Source organism: Suncus etruscus, chromosome 6 (genome assembly GCF_024139225.1).
Source record: "Suncus etruscus isolate mSunEtr1 chromosome 6, mSunEtr1.pri.cur, whole genome shotgun sequence".
NCBI lineage: Eukaryota > Metazoa > Chordata > Mammalia > Eulipotyphla > Soricidae > Suncus > Suncus etruscus.
In genome coordinates, this window is record NC_064853.1 from 58,475,386 (window position 1) to 58,499,500 (window position 24,115).

Sequence of the window (24,115 nt, forward strand, 5' to 3'; positions counted from 1 at the left end):
TCAGGGGTTACTCCTGGCTAAGCACTCAGAAATTGCCCCTGGCTTGGAGGGACCATATGAGACGCCAGGGGTTCAAACCGTGGTCTTTCCTTGGCTAGTGCTTGCAAGGCAGACACCTTACCTCTAGCGCCACCTCGCCACCCCAAAAGTTTTTTTTTTTTTTAATTTTATCTTTTGGAACTGAAGTATAGTACCGTTGGTAGGTAGGATTCTTGTCTTGCATGAGGTTGAACTGGATTCAATCCCTGGCTATGATCCCCTGAGTTTATCCCTGGCATCACAGGTGTGGCCCCAAAACAAAACAACCAAAAAATATCCCCAAAACTGTATCTTTTCCTTTGTGTAGGCATATAGATAAAAAAATTAGTAGTGTAAATAATACTATGTCAATATGTTTAAGTTAATATGTAATATACAATTTACTAACAGTAAGGAAAGGAGAATTAATAACAACTTCAGTGCTCGCTTCGGCAGCACATATACTAAAATTGGAACGATACAGAGAAGATTAGCATGACCCCTGCACAAGGATGACATGCTAATTAGTGAAGCGTTCCATATTAAAAAAAAAAAAAAAAGAACAACTTCAGGGGAAGTCTGAGTAATCCTATAAAGTATAAAAAGTGGATTTTCTTTTTTGTGGTTTTTGGTCACACCAGGCAGTGCTCAGGGGTTCTTCCTGGCTCCATGCTAAGAAATTGCTCCTGGCAGGCACGGGGGACCATATGGGATGCCGGGATTTGAACTGATGACCTTCTGCATGAAAGGCAAATGCCTTGCCTCCATGCTATCTCTCCGGCCCCTAAAAAGTGGATTTTATTTTTTAAAGGATATACTGGCTTTGTATAAAAAATATATTGGTGGGCAGGAGTGATAGCACAGTGGTAGGGTATTTGTCTTGCATGCATATGACCTGGGACGGACCCAGGTTCAATCCCTGGCATCCCATATGGTCCCTTGAGCCTGCCAGGATCAATTACTGAGTGATTTCTGAGTTCAGAGCCATGAGTAACTCCTGAGTGCTGCCAGGAGTGGCCCCCAAACATATATAGCATTCTATATATTAGATGACATATCAAATATATAGAATGATATATATATAATATATAATAGTTCAGTACATAAAACCTTGCCTGAAACACAGTCAACTTTTCAACTTCACCAACTCAGATGGTCTCATTTAGAAAAATTTTTTTTGTTGTTTTGGGTCACATCTGGAGGTGTTCAGTGGTTACTCCTGGCTCTGTGCTCAGAAATAGCTCCTGGCAGGCACAGGGACTATATGGGATGCCGGGATTCGAACCACAGTTTGTCTTGGCTTGGCTGAATGCAAGGCAAACACCCTACTGCTGTGCTATCTCTCCAGCCCCTTAAGAATATTTTTAATTACTTTATTTAAACACTGTGGTTACAAGGTTGTTCATAATACAGTTGGTTCCCCCCTCCCAGATACAGTTATTCATGGATGAGTTTGTCATATAATGTACAACACTCATCACCAGTGCACATTTCCTGCCACTAATGTTCTCAGTTTCCCTCCTGCCCCCTTTCACTCTCTTTCTTCCTCCCTCCCTCCCTTTTAGACACTGTGGTTTGAAATATTGCAAATATTGTTTTTTTTTGTTTTTGTTTTTGTTTTTTTTTTTTTGGTTTTTGGGCCACATCCGGCAGTGCTCAGGGGTTATTCCTGGCTGTCTGCTCAGAAATAGCTCCTGGCAGGCACGGGGGACCATATGGGACACCGGGATTCGAACCAACCACCTTTGGTCCTGGATCGGCTGCTTGCAAGGCAAATGCCGCTGTGCCATCTCTCCGGGCCAAAATATTGCAAATATTGTTACTGAAGGGATATCATGCCTATCAACTTATCTTCTTTCAGCATGCAATTCTTGTTTAAAGTGATAATTTATAACTATCATTGTCAGAGTGGTCCCTTCTCTGCTCTAAATGTACTCCCTCACTATATATGGCAAGCTTCCATAGAATGGTCCTCCTGGTTCTCGTATCTATTGTCTCTGGATATTATTACCATATTATCTTTTTTATATTCCACAAATTAATGCAACTATTTTATGCCCATCTTTCTCCCTCTGATTCATTTCATATAGCATAATTCACTCCATAGCCATATAATTGAATTTCATGACTTAATTTTTCCCAACAGCTGCATACTTTTCCATGTGCATATGTACCAATATTCTTCTTCTTTTCTTTTTTTTTTTTTTTCGGGCCACACCTGTTTGATGCTCAGGGGTTATTCCTGGCTACGTGCTCAGAAATTGCCCCTGGCTTGGGGGGACCATATGGGACGCCGGGGGATCGAACCATGGTCCTTTCCTTGGCTAGCGCTTGCAAGGCAAACACCTTACCTCTAGCGCCATCTCGCCGGCCCCTATGTACCAATATTCTTATCCACTCATGTGCTCCCTAGCACTTGGGTTGTTTCCAAATTCTCACTATTGTTAATAGTGTTACAATGAACATATGAATGCAGAAGGCTTTTCTCTTGAGCCCCACACAAAGCTAAAAATAAGCCCTGTGCACTGCCAGGTGTGGCCTCAAACCAAAAAAAATTATAGATAATGCATTAATAAGTAAAAAAATCATAACAAATCTCTGAAAATGCAAAAAATCACATCTCCACAAATGCAAAATATATCACATAAAAAGACTTAGAATGATTACTATAAATAAAACTAACTTACTATTTAAAAAACCTACAAAATCTCTTAACAAGCTAGGAATAAACAACTTTCTTAATCTTGTAGAGGGCAACTATAAGCACCATGAGTGAATGCCATTCTCAACAGCACAGTGATAAAAAATTTGTCTTGTATATTATTTTAGTATTATTACTTTGTTTTGGGGGTTACACCTGGTAGTGATCAGGGCTTACACTTAACTTTGTACTCAGGGATCACTCTTGTCAGGACTAGGGGATCTTATGTGAGACTGGAGATTGAACCCAGGTTTCCATGTGCAAGGAAAACTCCTGCCTTACCCCCTGGACTATCACTCCAGTTCTTGTCTTATCTTTTCTTTTCTTTTCTCTTTTAAAACAGATGATCCCTGGCACCATGAAAGAAAAGAAAGAAAGAAAGAAAGAAAGAAAGAAAGAAAGAAAGAAAGAAAGAAAGAAAGAAAGAAAGAAAGAAAGAAAGAAAGAAAGAAAGAAAGAAAGAAAGAAAGAAAGAAAGAAAGAAAGAGAAGGAAGGAAGGAAGGAAGGCAGGCAGGAAGGCAGGAAGGAAGGAAGGAAGGAAGGAAAAGGAAGGAAGGAAAAGGAAGGAAGGAAAAGGAAGGAAGGAGGGCAGGAAGGAAGGCAGGCAGGAAGGAAGGCAGGAAGGAGGAAGGAAGGAAGAAGGAAGGAAGGAGGGCAGGGAGGAAGGAGGGCAGGGAGGAAGGAAGGAGGAAGGAAGGAAGGTAGGTAGGTGGAATGGAAGGAGGGAAGGTGAAGGTGGGATGAAGGAGGGAGGGAAGGAAAGGGGGAGGCAAGGAAGGTGGGAAGGAGGAAGGGAGGAAGGAAGGAAGAAATGGAGGAAGGAAAGAAGGGAAGGGAGGGAGGGAGAAAGATGTTTGAGACTCCTTGTCTTATCTTTTAAAGAAGCTCTTTTAATACTTCTTGGAAACCTGGTTTTAAGGCTCTGAATTCCATAAGCTCCAGCCAATCCATGAAGTTTTTTTTTTGTTGTTCCTTTAAATCTGAATAACAATTTAAATGGATAGAATATTTTTGGCGACATGTTCATTTCATTGAGTTTTTGTATTATACTCTACTATTCTTTTCTCACTCACAAAACCTCATTTGTTAGAGCTGCTGTAAATCTGCTAGGCTTTCCTTTATATACAATTCCTTTTTCAGTCTTCTTTCAACATTCTGTCTCTATGATGGCATTTGTTATTCTGATTATCATGAATCTTAAAGTTTCTCTATTTGGGTCTACTTTTCTTATACCCTTCTGGCCTTGGTACCTACACCAAGTGATAATGGATTTTTCGTTGAATTAACCTACTTGTTTTTCAGAAGCTCAAATGATTATTGCATTATTCCACTTGATTTCATTCCATAGTTCTCTGATGTGCTACTTATTTCATTTTAAACTTTTCCTCATTTTCTGTTGTTCTCTAGTACTTTTCTTTATCTCATCTTGGGGCTCCTTGATCTTTTCTTAATTTACTGTTATTCTGATGCTCAGACTTTATTGTGTGTTTTTATATCTCCTACCATACTCTTAATTTCTTAATGTTGTGTTCTTATTTTCACTTTCATACCTCGGTTTGCTTTGCTAACTGCCTATGTTATTGTTTAATGTCCTCCATGTAGTGTCACTCTCTGAGAGTGACATCTCTCCTGTAGCTGTCACATTACTGTGTATGTTCAGGAGACTAAATTTAGACAGCTAAGATGGTAGTGGGGTCAGGTGTGGAGGCTGCTGGGACTCAACTGGAAGGAAGGGGAATCTGAATCCAGATTTAATAAAAGCCCTGGGAGATTAATCTCAGCTGGGGGTTGGTAGGGAACTGAAAGAGCAAGCAGAGGTTCAGATAGTATGGAAGTGGTCAACAGAGAAAACTACAAAATAGGTCAGTCGTAGAGGCCCCAAGACATGTGAAACTTCAGTACTTGTTTGAGCAAAGATTTGGATCTTTTTCAAATAACATTTTTGAGGACAGTACTTGCAAGTTGGGTTTTCTTATCAAAGACTTGAACATGGAGTATAGAGAAACATACAGCTTTGTCACTATCAGTGTTCAACTCATGATGTATTTTTAAACATTCAAAAGTAAAATTTTATCAATACTTGAGAATGTTCAATTTGAGTGAGATGGTCTTTTTTGATCTAAATAACTCCTCAAAGATCTTTAGGTACTTGCTTCCATGGCCAGGATCACCCTTGGTTGGCCATAGCGTAATTATCTCTAAAAAAGTGAGACTTCTATTCTACCATTAATGACGCTTCTTTTCATAGGCATGGGCACAAACCATAAGCTTGAGTGACAATCTAGAGAGCAGTCTTTCTTGCTTGCCAGCACTCATGCTGATGCCTATTTGCTCCACATAGGGACATAAGTCCTAATATTCAAGGATCTAAGTTGCAGCTGGTACACATCTTAGTTGGAGGGACTGGCTCTACAGAGAGTAATTTCATAGCAATGAACTCCTCAAATAAATTTGGACTTGATTTCTTTCATTTCCTGTTGCCTGGAACAATAATGTTTTATTAGCCCATTATTAGTTGGGGCATATAGTTTCTTTTATTTCTTTTCTCTTTCTTCTTTTTTCTCTTTTCTCTTTCATCTTTCTTTTTTCTCCTTCCTTTCTTGGCTTTGTTTTATTTGTGTGTGTGTGTGTGTCTGTGTGTGTGTGTGTCTGTGTGTGTGTGTGTCTGTGTGTTGGCTATATTCTGAAATATTCAAGGCTTATTCCTGGCTCTGTTCTCTTGACAATGACACCTGAATCACTCTGGACAGGGTTCAGGGGACCATGGGATATCAAGGATAGAACCTAGTTTGACTCAGTGTAAGGCAAGCACCATGGTGCTATCTTTTTTAGCTATTATTTTAATAGGCATTATTTAGGCATAATTTTTAGGTATTAATTTAGGTATTTTTTAGTTAAGTGTGATTTTGTGGTTTACAATACTGTTAACAATATGAAGATCTACCCAATGTCATTTTCTTATTGGCATATTAAAATATTCATCTGTATGCTATTGTCTTTTATTAGTATCATAAATTATAATTCCCACAGGGTCTATATTAAGCAATGATTGGCAAAGACAGTTTCTTAGAGCAGAGTTTTCTGTAAACAATAGAGGATATTAAGAGAGTGTTAGAAAATGTTACAGAAATGGATCTTGGGTCCCACAAGTAAACAATACTGATAAAAATTAAACTATCCTGATGCCACAGAGTTAGTAGAGAGAATAAGGTGCCATTGTATGTAGTCAATCTAGGTTCAATCCCCAGAACCACATGTGGTCCCCCAAATCATGTCAAGAGTAAACCCTGAGTATTACCAGGTGTCCAACAGATCCCCCAAAACAAACAAACAAAAGAAATGATACCATCCTGAAAGCATTGTATATTGATTTTATCTGTTACAATCCTTGTTTCCTTGCTGTGCATTTTTGGTTTTGCTTACCTATTTGTGCTCAAAAGCATTCTTGCCTGTGGAGCAAAATTTGTTTTCTCTTGAATCTCATGCAGAAGTCATATGGTAACAGTGATGAAAAGAATTCCAAAATAATGATGACACAGCGCCACAGAAACACTCGGCAATTGAAGGGGGAGATCTTGGCTTGTGCATTACTTATAATAATAGAGCTTAATAGACACATAGGAGAGGGGCCGGAGAGATAGCTTGAAGGTAAGGCGTTTGCTTTGAATGCAAAAGGACGGTGGTTCAAATCCCGGCATCCCATATGGTCCCCGAGCCTGCCAGGAGCAGTTTCTGAGTGTAGAGCCAGTAGTAACCCCAGAGCGCTGCCAGGTGTGACATCCCTTCCCCCCAAAAAGATACATAGAATAGTGTATGGAAAGGGTAATAATGACCAAAGAAAATCTTTGAGTTTTCATGTAGTTCTAAGACACCAGTAAAGTAAGGTTTATATTTGTGCCCTCTCTTTTTCACCTTCTTTCATACAGCAGCACGGAGTTTTCCAAACTTTCCAGAATCCACTGCAGGAATAGTACAGAGGACAGGGTGCTTGCCTTGCGTGCTGCCATCTCTAGTTTGATCCTGGAACTACATCTGTTTGCCAAGAGAGATCCCTGAGCACAGAACCAGAGGTAAACCCTGAGCACTGCCACTTGGGCAAAATAAATCAATAAAATTTCTAAATTCAATCAATAAAACACATAACTTAACGGGAGGTTTTAAACCCCTTGCAGCTTTGAGTGAAGTTTTCTAAAAAGTGCTAGAAAATGTTTCTTGAAAACCTGCCACATGCTCAGCAAACACACCGTACCCCAGTTCCCTATTTCCCTGATTTCCAACAAAAACACAGGCAAACACTTAAGCCCATTGAATGAACACACTCTTTTATTTTCATTTATTTGGAATGTTCTCCTCTTTGGTCTCTGGTCATGTAGCAAAAATTCACACCTATACATAAAATTTTAGATGCCCTTAAATTTTAAATAAACTCGCCCTGGAGTGAGAACAAACCCTGTTCTATGCCTGCAACCTGGGACCAGGTTTCCTCACTGGAACGTGTTTTTCAGAGGGAAAACAAGTTGCAGTTGGTCAGTGTGGGATTAAGCCAAGAATGTGGTTTCCTCCAGCTCACTCAATGGAGAAGGATTTGAAGATGGGAGCCGCCATCAGAAATACATGAGCCAAAACCTGGCAGTCAAGGAGAGAAAACCGTTGCAAATGCAAACAATAGCCAGAGCGTAAGGAGCTTTCTGGGATACATACTTTTGGTATCACAGTAAAAATAAGTCATTATCTCTTTTGTTCAGAAATTTAGTGGATAGTTTTTCATTACAAGTTTTCCTACTTTCTGTTTCCTGTCTTAGTTGGAGATACACAAAGGAAATAAAGGTGAGAAATGGTTTCCATCCATCAGAACAAAAACTGGTATTTCTACCTCTATTTTTGCACCCAAACCCATGCAGCAGGCTTTCTCCCAGTGCAGCACAGCTGGAACACAACTCTAAGAACTCAGGATAAGGAAGGGGGATGCCCATGTCACTACCCTGTAAAAGAGAAAGCACATTTGAATTTGAGTCCTTCAACTCTGCCTTTTGGATCCCAATTTTAATTTTGTGCTGTAAAATTTTTTTTTGAGGGGCAGTAGAAATAGCACAGCAGTAGGGCGTTTGCCTTGCATGGAGCCGATTCAGGACAAACGGTGGTTCGAATCCCAGAATCCCATATGGTCCCCCGTGGCTGCCAGGAGCGATTTCTGAGCGCAGAGCCAGGAGTAACCCCTGAGTGCCACTAGGTGTGACCCAAAACCAAAAACAAATAAAACAGAAAAAAATTTTTGAACCTAATTTTTTTGTGAAGCTAATTATGTTGGTTGAACAATTGAAGGTCTTAAGAGAAGGTGAAGTTAAGTATTGAAGAACATACCTTTTTTACCTTCTTCTTTTTTTTTTTTTTTTTTGGTTTTTGGGCCACACCCGGCATTGCTCAGGGGTTACTCCTGGCTGTCTGCTCAGAAATAGCTCCTGGCAGGCACGGGGGACCATATGGGACACCGGGATTTGAACCAACCACCTTTGGTCCTGGATCGGCTGCTTGCAAGGCAAACACTGCTGTGCTATCTCTCTGGGCCCCCTTTTTCACCTTCTGAAATGCCAGGCACCCTGCACACTTCTTTGCTGGCTTTGAGGAGAAGCTACCTGCATTTTCATAGAGTATCATTGCCTTAATAATGTGATTTGAGCAGACAGAGGATTCTTTGTTTATAACTCTAGACAGCGAAGCCCTGTTACTGTTTATTAGGTTATGATTTTTGTTATAATTGTCAATGCAGCTTGTTATGCCTTGTCGTTTGTCTAGGATCAATGCCCAGGCCTCGTTTCCACTTTTACCTCCTGCTGCAGATGCTGCAAGGATAAAGGGATCCTTTAAAATTCCAGTCACAGCTCCTCTATGCCATGACCAAGGAGGCATTTTTCTAATGTTGTAAAGCTACTTTTTATTGCTATTTTCCTAAACTCTGGTATTCAGTGTGGAAGTGTGGATAAATCCTCATGTTCCAATCCTGAAGGAAAAGGAAAAGTGGGTCTGGAACAGGGCTGCACAGAAAATAACCCAAACCAGGCTGGAGAGAGTTGAAACACTGCCTAGCACCTTTCCACCATGTGGAGAGAGAGGGGGGCCCGAGGACCGCAGTCTTTATTGGGAAGATTGAACCACCCAATGGATGGAGAATAGGTTGGGGAAAAGAGCCTATCCAGAGGTTCTTTCCCTAGGTGGGTTTTGATACTTAAAGGGATATGATATGTAATGGTGCTTAAGGGTGAAGTCTGATACACATGCCAATTAAGGTAAAGATGGATTATACCAACAATCCAGGATACAATTATTTATTCCAAGTGCTTTCCCTCTTTATACCCAATTCTCATCCCATATTCCTTGCTACTTGTATGGGGAATTTTTTTTTTTTTTGGTTTTTGGGCCACACCCATTTGATGCTCAGGGGTTACTCCTGGCTATGCTCTCAGAAATCGCCCCTGGCTTGGGGGGACCATATGGGACGCCGTGGGATCGAACCACTGTCCGTCCTATGCTAGCGCTTGCGAGGCAGACACCTTACCTCTAGCGCCACCTTCCCGGACCCTGTATGGGGATCTAATACAGAAATATGACCAAGTTCTAGGCAATACCTGAGAATTCTGAGTAAAGCAATCCAGTTTTACTATGCATGCAGACTTGAGCTCACTATCAACACAAACGGGTGGTGGCTCAATTGCAGTTCAAAGAGATATAGAGTAAAGAACATCATGGAAGAAAAAGAGCTATACCCAGCCTCATCTCTCAGAGACTTCCAGTGGAGCTAACTAAGAAGATTCACCTCAACATGACAGTGAAAATAATAACATTAAAGACTCTACCAGCACAAACCAGTTTTGTAAACTTTCTGAGAATACTTTGGTGAAACGATATTGAGGGCATTCAATGAACTCAAAGTAATTGAAGGTTGGCACAAGAAAGTATGAGAGCATAAGAGACAACTATAATTAGAAATCGCAGGCATGAAGAGTATGTAGATGACATAAAAACTCAATAGAGGGGCCGGAGAGGTAGCGCTAGAGGTAAGGTAGCGCCTTGCAAGCGCTAGCCAAGGAAGGACCATGGTTCGATCCCCTGGCATCCCATATGGTCCCCCCAAGCCAGGGGAGATTTCTGAGCACTTAGCCAGGAGTAACCCCTGAGCATCAAATGGGTGTGGCCCAAAAAACCAAAAATAAATAAATAAATAAAAACTCAATAGAGTCTGAGCAGCTGAAGAAAAGATGAGATATGGAAAATGTAAAAATCAACAAAAGATGAGAAAAGTCTGGAAATAAACCAGCCAACCTGGAGTTTGTGGGATAAATTGAAGTGTCCTTGAAGAATAGGAAGGCAAATTTGATTTAAAAAAAAAAAACAACTACTAATTGAAGAAATTTCTCTTTGGGGCTGAAACAATAGTACTGTAAATAGAACATTTGCCTTGCACATGTTTGACCGAGGTTTAATCCCTAACATCCAATTTTGTCCTTTGAGCTCTGCCAGGAGTTATCCCTGAGTACAGATCTAGGAGTATTCTCTGAGCACTGTGAGGATAGTCCCAACTCAAAAACAGACCAAAAACACCCCACCCATTTCTTAGAACGCAGAATGCAGGTACCCACATCCAAAAGGCCCAAAGGGTCCCAACAAAATTAAAACAAATAGAAAAATCTGAAGCCAGATATTAATAAGAATGACAAATGGATGCTGAGTGAAATAAGTCAGAGGGAGAGAGATACACACAGAATAGTCTCACTCATCTATGGGATTTAAGAAAAATAAAATACATTATTGTGATAATACCCAGAGACAATAGAGATGAGGACTGGAAGGACTGGCTTATGATATGAAGTTTACCACAAAGAGTGGTGAGTGCAGTTAGAAAAATAACTACAACTATCATGACAATGGTAATGAGTGAGAGAAGTAGAATGCCTGTCTTGAATTCTTTTTATGACTGAATCCCAACTACAAACATGTTTGTAATCATGGTGCTTAAATAAAGATATTAAAAATATAAAAGAAGAATGACAAATGGCAAAGACAGACAGAATATTGAAAGCAGGAAGATCAAAGAAGGAACTTACATACAGAGGAAAACCTTGCAGAGTCACAGCACAGCTATCAAATGAGACTGTATAGGCCAGAAGGACTTAGTTCAAAAAAGGCAAACAAAATAAAAAAAAAATCACTGAAATGGACACTTCATCAAGAATACTCTATTCAGCTAGATTATCATTCAGATTTGAGGGAATTATATAAAACTTCAAGGGAAGGCAACGGTCTTGGAATCAGTTTTGCAAGAAGCATTAAAGGACTTTTTTTTCAAAGAAGACAAACTTCTCTTAAGAATGTCGTACACTCATGTACTTCTGATTGCTCCTTATCACATCAGGAAAGGTCTGTTCATTTCTAGTTTGCTAAGTGAATTACAATAGTGAATTAACATTTAATTTATATTGAATGCTGTGTGCCAATAAGCTAATATTCTTTTTTTTTTTTTTTTTTTTTGGTTTTTGGGCCACACCCGGCGATGCTCAGGGGTTACTCCTGGCTGTCTGCTCAGAAATAGCTCCTGGCAGGCACGGGGGACCTTATGGGACACCGGGATTCGAACCAACCACCTTTGGTCCTGGATCGGCTGCTTGCAAGGCAAACGCCGCTGTGCTATCTCTCCGGGCCCAATAAGCTAATATTCTTAATCTAATTTTGTTTTGTTTTGTTTTTGGGCCACACTCAGCAGCACTAAGGGATTACTTCTGGTTCTGAGCACAGAAATTGCTCCTGGCAGGCTCAGGGACCATATGGGATGCAGGGATAGAACCCCAGATTGTCCCAGATCAGCTGCAAGCAAGGGAAATGCCCTACCACATGCAATCGTTTCAGTTACTTAATTCAATTTTTAAATTACAATATTTTACTTATTAATTCAGATATTTAATAATTATCTGCAATATAATATTTTCTAACATAAAGTCAACATTCTTTTTCAGAATAAAAATTAGATTTATACTTTTATAGGCTTCTCCTGATTCTTACTAAATTGTATATTGTAGGATTTATCTATTTTATGTAAATAAATAGACTAGCATGGAATTATTCATGTTATTATCTTTTAATTTATATATTTGTTTACAAATAAAGATATATAATTTTCAAAACTCATCAGCTTAATTATTAATAATTGCATAAATGTATGAGTTTAGCTTTATTCTCTGCATAAGTATATGTGTCACTTCTCCATACATGCACACAAATATCTCTAAAGAAACATAGTGAGGAGCAACAATAGGCCAAAAGCATTAGAACTGGAAGTGTTGGCTATAGATCTGAGCTTACTTGGAAAAAGGAGGCCCTTGGCACACTAGTGGAAGGGAGAGAAGCAGCACTTTGGTGACGGGTGGGGTGTTAGAGTGACATATACATGAAAATACAGTTAAAAATTTTATTAATTATATACCACAATAAAAATCTCATTATAGGGCCAGAGAGATAGCATGGAGGTAAGGCATTTGCCTTGCATGCAGAAGGACAGTGGTTCAAATCCGGGCATCCCATATGGTTCCCTGAACCTGCCAGGAGTGGTTTCTGAGCTTAGAGCCAGAAGTAACCCCAGAGCACCGCTGGGTGTGGCCCAAAAACCAAAAAAAAAAAAATTCTGTTATTATAATGAGATTTTTTTTGGGGGGGCCACACCCGGCAGCACTCAGGGGTTACTCCTGGCTGTCTGCTCAGAAATAGCTCCTGGCAGGCACGGGGGACCATATGGGACACCGGGATTCGAACCAACCACCTTAGGTCCTGGATCGGCTGCTTGCAAGGCAAACACCGCTGTGCTATCTCTCCGGGCCCTATAACAGAATTTTTTAAAGTGGCAACTACACTTCTAAACATGTGAAAATGTTTCAGTCATACCCTTTATAAAGTATTTTAACTAGAAGATATATATATGTATATATATGATTATATATACATATATATGTATATATACATATATATATATATATATCTTTAGTATTGTCACCCTAGCCAGAAATAAGTTCATTTTCTTAGCATATCTGGGAATACTTATATTTATTTCTTCCAACATTTTATGGTTTCTGTATGGAATAACTAATTGAGAGCTCTAAAAGATACAAGTTTTCTCTTTCTGGACTAGAAAATCTCTACAGAGCAATGTCAAGATTATTCTGATGGATTTTTTCCCTTTAGCTTTTTTCTTAGACATGAGATTGTACAGAGATTCTTTAGGCCATTTAGTTTATTTTGTTGAATTTTGCCAAAGCCTTAGAAAGTCTTGTTTCTGGGAAACATTTTCTGTAATGTGTGTTTTAGGAATAAAAGGGGGATGGTGGTTGGAAATATGTCTTTAAAAAATTTAAAAATATAAAAGATAGGTACTCAGTGGTTGCTCCTGGTTCTGCATTCAGGAATTACTCCTGATAGGCTCAGGGGACCATATGGGATGCAGGAAGAATCAAACCCAGGTTGACTTCATGCAAAATAAGCTTCCTACTCTCTGTACTAGCATTTACACCCCTGGAATAAACCTTTTAACCACCTTTGGGTAAAAGGCTTTGGTATGCATTCAAGAATTTTCACTCATTGAGAGGCCTGCCCAAATTATTTTAATTGTAAACTTTTATTGAAAGATATTTTCAAGTGTGATTCCTCTCTATATGTTAACTTATAAATGAGACACATTAGTTAACATTTAATACAATTTAAATTTATATTTAATGTAAATATTTAATTTACTATTATCTAATGTACTATGCATACAGTAAAATAGCCTCCAAAAGGATATTTTTAAGGGTGAGATAATGTTGAAATAAACAATATTATTTTTATTATTTTTTATGGTTTTAATTTTTATTCACTTGTTTTATTTTTGTTTTTATTTTATTTTTATGTTCTATTTTAATGTTTTTATTATTTATGCTTTATTCATAATATTTTTTATTTTAGCCACATAGTAGTCACAATATGACTCTTTTAGCCAACACTGCTTGAAAGCTGGTAGGGAAGAAAGTCTGCCTTGACAGTGAGTTTCACCTTTCCTGGTGAGGAGCCAGAGACCTAGCTGCTGGCTTCAAGTGCAAAGGACTGGAGAGCACAGGTCTGGTTCCTGCCAAGATTCCTGTTATGATACAGCTGAGATTCCTAGTGTCTTGGCAGGACACCAGGCGCCATCAGTGTCCAACAATCTGGTGAACTGGCCTCAGTGGATGACCATCCTAGAGAAGTGACAGATTTTCATAGATATGGAACAAAATCATTTCCGTTTTCTCTGAGAAGGCAAAAATCTGAAGCTAGGAATGTATAGCTTCTTTTTATTTATTTGAGATTTGTTTGGGGGCAACTTTGGTGATTCTCAGGGTTTGCTTCTGGTTCTGAGCTTAATGAACACTCCTGGTGGCCTAGGAGGACCATATGGAGTGCCAGGGACCAAAATTGGGGTGGCTGAGTGCAAGGCATGCATCCTATTTGCTGTACTATTGATATTCCGGCCCAAATGACTTTTTTTTTTTAATGTGTTATACCTAAAACTCAACTAAAAAAAAATAAAACTCAACTAATAATAACTTTAAAAATTACCGATGTTTTACTCCCTCCCCCTAAAAACCAGTGTTTTAAATAAAATTAAATTTATTAAATACAAAAAGAACTGATTAATATAGTTACTGTAAAAGTACCTTTCATTTCTTTTCTAGCCCGATAAATGAAACCAAAGGAAACTCAGTACTTTGGATTCAAGTTGCTAAACAGAAAATTTGCTTAAAGTAATATAATTAAAAATAAAAAAGTAATATAATTGGGGCCAACTAATAAGATCTGAGGAAAGCCTTTGCTCCACCACAAGCAAATTTTCTTTGCTGTGCTTTTATGACATTCAGTTTATACTATCAGGACAGGCTTTTCTACCAAGTTGTTTTGAGATCCATGCAAAGTGCAAATCTTTTGCCTGTCAAATAACCCTGAAAGATGTTTAGATGATTATAGAATATCAAACGAAGGTTGATGTTAGAAGTAATGGTGGCCTGTGCAAAGAATTTGCTATCTCTTTCATGTATTGGAAAAAATATCAGTTTTAGTTTTCCATCAGAAATATAATCTTGTGTTCTTCAAAATTATACTAAAATACACCATTATTTGGCTTTTAAAAGGGTGACCTAAACACCCTATTATTCTTTTGAAACAAATTAAAATTAAATTTTAATTAAAAGTTTTAAAATAATTTCTAAATTTAAAATATATTTTATATAATTATTAACTATAACAATGAATTCCTGTTAAGATATTAAGATAATCTTTTTTCTTTTTTCTTGTTTTTTTTGGGGGGAGGGGGGCACACCGGCAGTGCTCAGTGCTCAGAGGTTACTTCTGGCTCTGCACTCAGAAATCAACCCTGGGATCATATGGGATGCTGGGGATGGAACCTGGGGCCATCCTGGATCAGCTGTGAACAAGGCAAATGCCCTACCACTGTGCTATTGATCCAGCACCAAAGTAAGATAATCTTAAAGAGGAGGCAGTAACTAACTTCTCAATGGCTCATTAAGTGACATTGTTCTACAAGGTTCAAAAAAGCTTCAAGAAAAATTATTTTAACATTACTATTCATTTTCTCCTGAAATTCTTTTCTTCAAGGGAACACAATAAACTTGGAAATTAGGGCAGAGGTTAGGGCATATTTTCCTTTTCCTGCAAAAAAAATCATTGCTCACTTTAGACTGAGTCCAAGATTCCCCTAAGAATTTGAGTGGTGGGAACCAATTCCTGGTGGTGCATGCCAGAGATTAAGTGGTTTTCAGGTGCAGCCTGAACACCGCCCAATTCTGCAAGCATTGGAATGCTGTGTAGGACCTTGTGGCTGGCTTTACCTGTCCTAAAATTCCCAGTCATTTCTGGCCCTAGGAGAATGCAGTTGGGAGATGGTAGCACTCTTCCCTCCAAGGCTCTCTCCCTTCCTGACCAGTCACATAAAGCACCTTCAGTAGTGTGAGTATTTTTATGTAACACTCAAGTAAATGTAGCTGTTGCCACTGGAAATACCAATAAAGAAGTAGGGTCCCCTGTGAGGCTTATGTAAAATGGGGAGAAGAGAGATGGTAGCCTTGAGAAGGGGGTCTTACTGCTTCCCTCTTTATCTATGTCAGTCACCTAGGGAAGTAGCTGGGGAAATCTAGGAAAGTTGAAAGTCTGCAATGAGTATCTTCATGGTATAAGTAGACCTTACACTTCAGTACCATGCAACATTTTTCAAATTAAGTCCGGATTCTTCTTGTTCTGGGGTTTTGAAATGACCCTGCCACCAGATTTCTCAGGGAGCCAGGAACCTGGTTGGAGTGAAGAATTGCTCTTTGTAGGAAAAGAAAAGAAAAGAAAGTCAGTCCTAGATCATATGCAGACTTTCCAGGTCTGTTGCTTTCCTTCAGAGAAAAGAACTTTAGGAGAAGACACAGAGGCTCAAGAGAAAGCATGGGCTTTCTTGGGAAGGGAGATGAATGTACTGGTGAAGGGTGTGGTATTAGAATTATGCTCATAAAAAAAAAACTATTATTAATAGTATTATAAACCTCCCCCATCACCACAATAAGCAAAGTATGCATCCCAAGCAGGAATAAACTCTGAAGTAAGATATACTTCTCAGGTGATATCCAGGCAAATGCTCCATTGTATAATAAAGTAGACAGGTAAAGAGATATTGACAAACATGCACTCCCCCCCCAGACATACAATCAATTAATCTTTGATAAAGGGGCAATACATGCAAAATGGAGCAAGGAAAGCCTCTATAACAAGTGAGGTTGGGACAACTGATCAGCTACTTGCAAAAAAAAAAAAAAAAAAAGAGAACTCAGACTTCCATCTAACACCATGCACAAAGGTCAAATCCAAATGGACTAAAGACCTTGATATCAGACCTGACACCATAAGGTATATAGAACAACACGTAGGTAAAACACTTCATGACATTGAGATTAAAGGTATCTTTAAGGAGGAAACAGCACTCTCCATACAAGTGGAAGCAGAGATAAACAGGTGGGACTATATTAAACTGAGAAACTTTTGCACCACAAAGGAAATAGTGCCTAGGAAACAAAACCCACCCACAGACTGGAAAAAAACTATTCACCCAATACCCGTCAGACAAGGGGTTAATATCTAAGATATACAAGATATTGACAGAACATAACAAGAATAAAACATCTAACCCAATCAAAAATGGGGAGAATAAATGAAGACACAATTCCTCAAAGAAGGAATGGCCAAAAGGCACAAAAAATTTCTATATCACTAATCATCAGGGAGATGCAAATCAAAACAACAATGAGGTACCATCTCACGCCACAAAGACTGCACACATCAAAAAGAACATGAATAATTAGTGTTGGAGGGGGTGTGGGAAGAAAGGAACTCTCATTCATTGCTGGTGGGAATGCCTTCTAGTCCAGCCTTTATGGAAAACAATATGGAGATCCCTTAAAAACTGAAAATTGAGCTCCCATATGATCCAGCTATACCACTCCTAGGACTTTACCCTAGAAAAACAAAAACACAGTACAAAAATCTCTTCCTCACACCTATATTCATTGTCGCGCTATTTACAATAGCCAGACTCTGGAAACAACCAAGATGCCCTTCAACAGATGAATGGCTAGAGAAACTGTGGTACATATACACAATGGAATATTATGCAGCTGTCAGGAGAGATGATGTCATGAAATTTTCCTATACATGGACGTACATGGAAACTGATATGCTGAGTGAAATAAGCCAGAGAGAGAGAGAGATACCACACACACATAGAATAATCTCACTGATCTATGGGTTTAAGAAAAATAAAAGACATTATTGTTATAATGCCCAGAGATGAGGGCCAGAGTCTCGGCTCATGATATGAAGCTCACCACAAAGAGTGGTGAGTGCAGTTAAAAAAATAACTACAGTAACAACTACCATGACAATGTTAATGAGTGAGAGAAGTAGAATACCTGTCTCAAATACAGGCAGGGGTGGTAGAGGAGAAAGATCAGGGGCTTTAGTGGTGTTAATGTTGCACTGGTGATGGGGGTGTTCTTTGTATGACTGAAATCCAACTACAATCATGTTTGTAACACAGTGTTTAAATAAAGACATTATAAAAATAATAATAATGTAGATGCAAGAAAGACTTCTATAACTAAATATAAGGTTTTCATTCCAAGTCATGAATTTCTGCCCTACCAACCTATTCTGCTCTGTCCTTGAGATTGGTTATATTTTAAATTTTCAATAAAACTTTGAAAAATAAAAATAAAGTGCACTTCATTCTCTGCCCATTTATTTATATCATTTTCTCAAATAATATAAACTATCACTACCCCCACTTCTCAAAAAAAAGAAAAAGTCCATTACTTCAGTGGTTGTCAAGGGGAAGGGGAAGAGCTCAGATGATGATGATCTTTTTTTATTTTATTTTATTTATTTATTTTTTTATTTATTTATTTATTTATTTATTTATTTATTTATTTATTTATTTATTTATTCATTTCTAGTGTGGCCTTTGTCCCAGCACTGGAGTATCCCAAGGGGTGCAGCTATTCTCAGGACTTGGAATTTTGCATCTCAACAGTTTCTCCAGGCTGGACTCTTGAGATTTGTTCTATGTTTCAAATGCCTTTAATCTGGTTTAGGTGCAGGACAATGTTTTCTATATATACATTGCAAGGGCTCCTCATCTCTCTGTCTGCAATATAATTAATCTATAGTATACACTCAGCAGGTGTCGGCAACCTGCGGCTCCGGAGCCGCATGCGGCTCTTTTGAAGGCTTGCCGCGGCTCCGGAGCCGATGTCAGAAAAAAAAAATACTGCTTTAATCTCAGCTCCGCTTCTCTCCGCTATATCTATAGCAGTGAGGCGGAGCTGAGGAGCGGAGCCAATGGAGGCAGCCGTACCTGGTGACGTATATAGCATTAAGGTAAGAAACAATATATGCAGTGTTATATTTGTTTTAAATGTTGCAATGGTTTTGCGGCTCCCAGTTTCCTTCGGAAACGGGTCCAAGTGGCTCTTTATGTCTGAAAGGTTGCAGACCCCTGGTACAGGAAGCAGATTTTTGAGGATTAAGTGGGGGGGAATGTTTGAGGATAAAGAAGGGGGATGGAGGTGCAGTACTAAAGAACCTGCAGAAATGTCTGAATAACAACAGATATATCAATCCTCTATTATGATAGTCTCACAGATATACATATATATGTATTTATATATGTGTGTGTGAAATTATCAGATCATATATTTTAAATAGTATAACATGTATGATAAAATATACATCAATAAAATTAGAAAAGTAGTCATTTCAAACAAAATAATTACAGTCACTCATGCTGGGGTCCCTGGATACCTGCCTGCCTCACATCCATAGCAAACTACTAGAAATGTTCTTATGCAGGATCCATGATGGCAGGTCTCTGTGGTCGTCCACAGTTCCCAGATTCTTCAATATTTTCAAGAGTGAAAATATTGAGTAATAATGAGCTCAGATTCAGAAATAGAAGGAAGAAAAGTTTATTGGAAATTTAAAGAGAAGGAGGGGAGGATCTTTGTATAAGGTCTGGGTTCAAGTTAAGGGACTTAGTGTGGGCCCTTTTAAAAGGACTTTGCGGTTCTTACTCGATGAACAAAAATGTCACAGAGACTGTAATGTTACACAATGGCCTTGGCTGGCTTTGGGTCACATTTAGTCATGTGTTAGGTATTGTCCATTGTATTATCCTCCTTGGTGGTGCAGTTATATATTCTATATTCTATATTCCAGTTAGGAATGTTTGAAGTATGAGCCAAGCCCTTGGGGATGAAGTGTGTGTTAGGCCAATGGGACAGATGGAAATGCTGGCAAGGAGAACTGGGATTTTTCTCCTGCTTTACTTTTAAATGTCCAAAAAAAGTAAAACTGAAATCTGGCAAATACTGCATAATGCCAAAATAATCTAAAAATTATTTTCATTTAGACCTTATTTTTTTTTTATTTCTTCATGCTCATATCCCAGTTAGGGAGTTGTTTATAGGGAAGAAAAATGTCTTGACTTATGCTCTGCCATATTCTCAACTAGGGTTCCTGTAATGAGCCGTATTTAAAAGAAAAACAAAAGCAGAGGGAAGATTTTAAAATATTTATCTCACACATAGATCACAAAACTTCGGGAAAGAAAGGGAGTAACTAAAAAGGGTGGTTTAAAACTGGTTCATGTAACAACAAAAAGAAATAACAGGAGAGAGGAAAACATTCAGATGTCCAAAGTTAGATCTGTGTTAAATAACTATGTCAATTTTATTACTAAAATTTAAAAATTCCTGTGCTTCCATGTAATGTCACGTTCTCTAGGAAATTGGTTAAGGTCTGATTCCCACCAAACTCCCAGACAGGAAAGGCAGTTCCCATTCCCCTGTCCGCTTAGGTCAGGGGGGACAGTTCCAGTTGTAGAAATCCTCAGAAAATAATTCACACAGTGAAAAGGTACAAGAATGGGTTCAGGAAATCCAGTGCTCAAGCAAAGAATTCAAATCACAAAAGCTTTCTGCTCCTAAGATGGAGTGCAGCTCAGTGGAAGAAGACCGAAGAATGAGCCCCTGCCTTCCTCAGACCCTTGCTTTTATTGATAAGAATCAGGTACCACCCTAGGGTGGGAGCAGAATACCAAGTAAGAAACAATCCAATATACTATCACCAGGTCACACCTTAGGGTGGGGTACAATAATTGATTAGGGTAGGATCAGTAACACAACACTGCCAGACCTCTATGAGCTCAGAATTCAGTCTCCATAAGGGAGGAGAATTTATACCCTACTCTTAGGCAGAAAAGTGGAGAGTAGGGACGTTTTTTCTATGGTTGCTGCTTCTTAATTGCTTTTACTGGAAAGAATTTTTTGACAAAGGCATACATATTCTGTTTTCTTCCATTTTCCATGACTCACTTGGGGGATTTTTTTTTCCTTTTAATTGCTTTGTTGACTCACTTAATATTTACTTACTTAATTAAAAATGGTCAAGTAGGCAATAAAAATGATCTTGGTGTGTGTTGCGAGTTGATGGTATTCCCTTTGGGGTGGGACAAACAGAAATGTCTCAGTTCACCAATGCTTTAATTAATGCTGTTTTCTTGGCTGGCAACTTTCAAACAATTTGGGGGGTTTGGGGTTGCTCAGATTCAGCAATACTCTGGAATTATTCTTGCTGTACACTTAGTAAATACTCCAAGAAGTGCCCAGAGTGTCTTATGGGATGCCAGAGAATGAACCTGGGCTCACTCTGATGCATCTTGCTACATGCAAGGCAAATGCCCTATCTACTGTACTATGGCTTTGGCCCCCTTTACATTTTATTTTTAGTTACCTGGATACCTGGGCACCTGGGCACAGTCGGGACTGCTTTTCCTTTCTTTCCTGAAATGAGCAATTCCCTATTCCAAACTGAGGCCATGGAACAAGCTCCTGCACTTGTGAAGATCAAGATCAAGTTAAACTTAGACACAATCTGTTAGCAGCCAAGAGGGGCTGATGGGATATGCATGTTCAAGCCACAGGGCTGGCGCTCCACAGACTTCATTAGTCCTTAACCTCTCACCCTAAAAGTCCTTTCCTGGGTGATTGAGGTTGGTTGGGTAAGCAGTAAAGTAGTTCCACATTCCACTCAAGGCTGCTAGCTCTCTTACTTGCACTTTCCTAAGATACCCGAAACATTTGGACAGACACCAAGGAATCGTGACATGCAACAACAGTTCAGGAGCCATAAGGATGGTTTAGCTACCCATCTGCAACATTAAAATATTCATTAATTTATTTAAAAATATTATCCATTTTCAACAACCACAATTGTCTATAATATTACCAGGATCCAAACCTCTACCAGGGAAGACTAACCACTGCTCTGGCATTGTCTTACTCCAAAGAGTGCTCTTAACACCCAGACCATTCAGCTACAGCCTGCTTGCAGGACAGATTGCTCCGCATCTAATGATGCACTGATGGGTCTCAAACTCAATTTACCTGGGGGCCGCAGGAGGCAAAGTCAGGGTTATACTTGAATGCAAAGTCAGTAGTAAGCCTTGAACATTGGGAGGTGTGACCCAAACAACTAAAACAAAAAAACAAAAAAAAAACAAAAAAAGATTCCTCTAGGGCAGGGCCACAAAATGTTGTAAGGAGGGCCTCAAGTTTGAGACCATCATTTGCATAGAATCCAGAATTCTTAAATATAGGAACCTAATATCAACAACAGCTAAAGTGTGAAAAAGTTTTATTGGGACCATGGAGAATGACTCGGATTGGTCAGACTGGTATACCTGGAGCCCAAATTCTGTCCTATGCCAATAAACTTACAAGAGGCCTTCTTGTAATCAGGCCAAGGATTTTTTTGTGTTTTCCCCATATCTTTCTAGGCCTATGCAAACAATGGCAATTGCCACTGTTACACCTTTATTATTCTTTTTTAACCTTATCATTTAAGAAAAAAAAACAATTTATTGAACTTAAAAACAAATAACTAGTAGAATGCTTGTCTCGAATACAGGCCAGGGGATGGGAAGGTGGGAGGTGGGCATTGAAAGGGGTGTTCTGTTTGTGACTGTAATGCAACTATAATCATGTTAATTAAATAAAAATATATTTTAAAAATTATCCATTTTGTGTTCATATATGTGGCACTTAACAGGTATTTTTTTTATTAAAAAACCTCATTGATACATTTTAGACATATAATGTTCTACCACAACCTCACCACAAGTGCCAACTACCCTCCATCAGTGTTCCCAAGTTCCCTCATGCCCACCACAGCCAGCCACATTGACAGGCATTTTTAGCTTAGTTTTTTTTTTTTTTAAATAATAAGTGCTTTTTTTAAGGACCATGGTTACAGAATTGTTCACAGTTGGGTTTAATTCATAGAATGTACACCATCCTTTTCCAATGCTATTTTCCTGTCACTAATGTCTCCCATTTCTGTCCCATCCTCTATCCCCTGCCTCTCTCTGAGACAGACAAAATATGTTTTGCACAATATGTGCTAAGCATATCACTTTTTTCCCTTTCAGCATCCAATTCTTGTCCAGAGTGATCAGTTCTGACTATTAATGTCATGGTGGTTTGTTGGTCCTACCCTAATTAATATTCATATTCCACCCTAGGGTGTGATATGGTGGGATATTGGATTATTTCCTTACTTGGTATTTCCTCTCTTACCCTAGGGTGTGGCCTGATTCTTGTCAATAAAAGCAAAGCCTGGGGGCTCGAGAGATAGCATAGAGGTAAGGCATTTGCCTTTTATGCAAAAGGTTGGTGGTTCAAATCTCGGCATCTCATATGGTCTCCTGAGCCTGCCAGGAGCGATTTCTGAGCATAGAGCCAGGAGTAACCTCTGAGCGCTGCCGGGTGTGACCCAAAAACCAAAAAAAAAAAAAAAAGCAGAGCCTGAAAAAGACAGAGGCTCTTTCTTTGGTCTACTTCCACTGAGCTGCATTCTTTCATAGAAGCAGAAATTTTGGGTGGTTGAATTCCTTGCTTGAATGCTAAATTTCCTCAACCTGTTCTACCTCTTCACTGTATGGATTATTTCCTGCGTCAGCAATTCTTCCAGACCTGCATCTCACCAGATCCTCATTTTGGAGCCCTAGCCTCTACTAGTAGTGGTTGTTGGTGCAGTTAGAGCACTGTTCTTTGTGGCAAGCTTCAAACCATGGGCTAGTCCTCCTGCTCCTCCTGCTCTTTATTTCTATTGTCTCTGGATATTACCATACTATCTTTTATTTTTCCTTTTTTAGGGGGGGAACACAGCTGGCAGTGCTCAGGGCTTACTCCTTGCTCTACGCTCAGAAATCGCTTCTGGCAAGCTCAGGGGACTGTATGGGATGCCGGGATTAGAACCACCATCCTTCTACATGCAAGGCAAACAAACGCCCTACCTCCATGCTATCTCTTCGGCCCCCTTCTTTTATTTTTCTTATATGCCACAGATGAGTGAGACTATTCTATGATTGTCTCTCTCCCTATGAATCACTTAAATAAGCATAATAATCTCCATGTCCATTCACGTATAGGAAAACTTCATGACTTCATTTTTTCTAACAACTGCCTAATATTCCATTGTGTAGATGTACCACTGTTTCTTTACATATTCATCTGTTGTTGAGCACCCGGGATACTTCCAGATTCTGGCCATTGTAAGTAGTGCTATGATGAGCATAACAATTGCAGAGGGCATTTTTGTATTATATTTTTTGTGTGTTCCTAGGGCATAGCCCTAGGGGTTGTATTGCTGTATAAGATTGAAGCTAAATTTCTAGCTTATTGATGAATATACATATTGTTTTTCATAAAGGCTGGTCTAGATGGCATTCTAACCAG

General features: G+C 39.0%; 1 non-coding gene across 1 annotated transcript; it reads left to right on the plus strand.

The window, feature by feature from the left end:
* Positions 1-458: 458 nt before the first annotated feature.
* On the plus strand, positions 459-565 carry LOC126012967 (U6 spliceosomal RNA). The gene has a single exon (XR_007497307.1). It is a non-coding gene; the product is annotated as a U6 spliceosomal RNA (small nuclear RNA).
* Positions 566-24,115: the final 23,550 nt, after the last annotated feature.